Source organism: Aulonocara sp. 'chitande type north' Nkhata Bay, unplaced genomic scaffold (genome assembly GCF_057382095.1).
Source record: "Aulonocara sp. 'chitande type north' Nkhata Bay isolate Kocher_YH1m ecotype deep benthic unplaced genomic scaffold, A_spYH_male_GT1.1 unmapped_scaffold_33, whole genome shotgun sequence".
In the NCBI taxonomy this organism is placed as follows: Eukaryota; Metazoa; Chordata; class Actinopteri; order Cichliformes; family Cichlidae; genus Aulonocara; species Aulonocara sp. 'chitande type north' Nkhata Bay.
Window position 1 is genome coordinate 344,718 of NW_028234365.1, and position 2,500 is coordinate 347,217.

The following is a 2,500-nucleotide window of genomic DNA, read 5'->3' on the forward strand; positions in this document are numbered from 1 at the left end:
TCCACCGCATATCCAGCATGGCCCTTGACCTCCAGCATGCCCTGGGGACCCACATACTCCTCTGCTCTACTCCCCCACTAGCTTTCCTTCTCCCGCAGTTACCCTCCACCACAAATCCAGCATGGCCCTTGCCCTCCAGCAGGCCCCGAGGACCCACATACTCCTCCGCTCTAATCCCCCATGAGCTTTCCTTCTCCTGCAGTTACCCTCCACCACATATCCAGCATGGCCCTTGACCTCCAGCATGCCCCGGAGACGCACATCCTCCCCTGCTCTAGTCCCCCACTAGCTTACCTTTCTTGTAGTTACGCTCCAGCGCATATCCAGCATGGACCTTGACCTCCAGCAGGCCCCGGGGACGCACATCCTCCCCTGCTCTAATCCCCCACTAGCTTTCCTTCTCCTGCAGTTACCCTCCAGCGCATATCCAGCATGGACCTTGACCTCCAGCATGCCCCGTGGACCCACACTTAAGCCCCCTCCCACTGACAAAGCAAAACACCACTGGCAAAATCCTCGTGCCCCTGGTACTCCAGAATGTAAATTCAAACATGCCCCTGGTACACTGCGCAGAAACACTTTGCCACACACACGCACGCACTGCTTGTGCCTATGGTACGACAACTTTTCTCGTGCCTATGGTACGACAACTTTTCTCGTGCCTATGGTACAACAATTTTTCTCGTGCCTATGGTACAACAACTTTTTGCCGTGCCCCTGGTACACCGCTCAGTAGCACTTTGCCACACAAGCTCTCCTCGTGCCTATGGTACGACAACTTTTCTCGTGCCTATGGTACAACAACTTTTCGCCGTGCCCCTGGTACACCGCTCAGTAGCACTTTGCCACACAAACTCTCCTAGTGCCTATGGTACGACATCTTTTCTCGTGCCTATGGTACAACAACTTTCCTCCGTGCCCCTGGTACGACAGCTTTTCTCGTGCCTATGGTACAACAACTTTTCTCGTGCCTATGGTACAACAACTTTTCGCCGTGCCCCTGGTACACCGCTCAGTAGCACTTTGCCACACAAACTCTCTTAGTGCCTATGGTACGACATCTTTTCTCGTGCCTATGGTACAACAACTTTCCTCCGTGCCCCTGGTACGACAGCTTTTCTCGTGCCTATGGTACAACAACTTTTCTCGTGCCTATGGTACAACAACTTTTCGCCGTGCCCCTGGTACACCGCTCAGTAGCACTTTGCCACACACACACTCCTCGTACCTATGGTACGACAACTTTTCTCGTGCCTATGGTACGACAACTTTTCTCGTGCCTATGGTACAACAACTTTTCGCCGTGCCCCTGGTACACCGCTCAGTAGCACTTTGCCACACAAACTCTCCTCGTGCCTATGGTACGACAACTTTTCTCGTGCCTATGGTACAACAACTTTCCTCCGTGCCCCTGGTACGACAACTTTTCTCGTGCCTATGGTACGACAACTTTTCTCGTGCCTATGGTACAACAACTTTTCGCCGTGCCCCTGGTACACCGCTCAGTAGCACTTTGCCACACAAACTCTCCTCGTGCCTATGGTACGACAACTTTTCTCGTGCCTATGGTACAACAACTTTCCTCCGTGCCCCTGGTACGACAGCTTTTCTCGTGCCTATGGTACAACAACTTTTCTCGTGCCTATGGTACAACAACTTTTCGCCGTGCCCCTGGTACACCGCTCAGTAGCACTTTGCCACACACACACTCCTCGTACCTATGGTACGACAACTTTTCTCGTGCCTATGGTACAACAACTTTTCTCGTGCCTATGGTACAACAACTTTTCGCCGTGCCCCTGGTACACCGCTCAGTAGCACTTTGCCACACAAACTCTCCTCGTGCCTATGGTACGACAACTTTTCTCGTGCCTATGGTACAACAACTTTCCTCCGTGCCCCTGGTATGACAGCTTTTCTCGTGCCTATGGTACAACAACTTTTCTCGTGCCTATGGTACAACAACTTTTCGCCGTGCCCCTGGTACACCGCTCAGTAGCACTTTGCCACACACACACACACCACTCGTGCCTATGGTACGACAACTTTTCTCGTGCCTATGGTACGACAACTTTTCTCGTGCCTATGGTACAACAACCTTTCCCCGTGCCCCTGGTACACTGCGCAGAAACTCTTTGCCACACACACACACACACACCACTCGTGCCTATGGTACGACAACAGGCCCCGGGGACCTACATCGCACCTTGCTCTTGCCTCCCTTACAGCTGAAAAAGGTCCATGCCTGTGCCCTGGCCCTGCTGAAATTCCCTCTCCATTTAGCCGAGGCAGTGAGTCGGCCTCCTGTCTCCCTTTACGGTCGAAAAAGATGTGCTCCTGGGCGCGCTGGCCCTGCTGCTACTCACATCGGGCATGGACCTGGACCTCCAGCAGGCCCCGGGGACCTACATCGCACATTGCTCTTCCCTCCCTTACAGCTGAAAAAGGTCCATGCTTGTGCCCTGGCCCTTCTGAAATTCCCTCTCCATTTAGCCGAGGC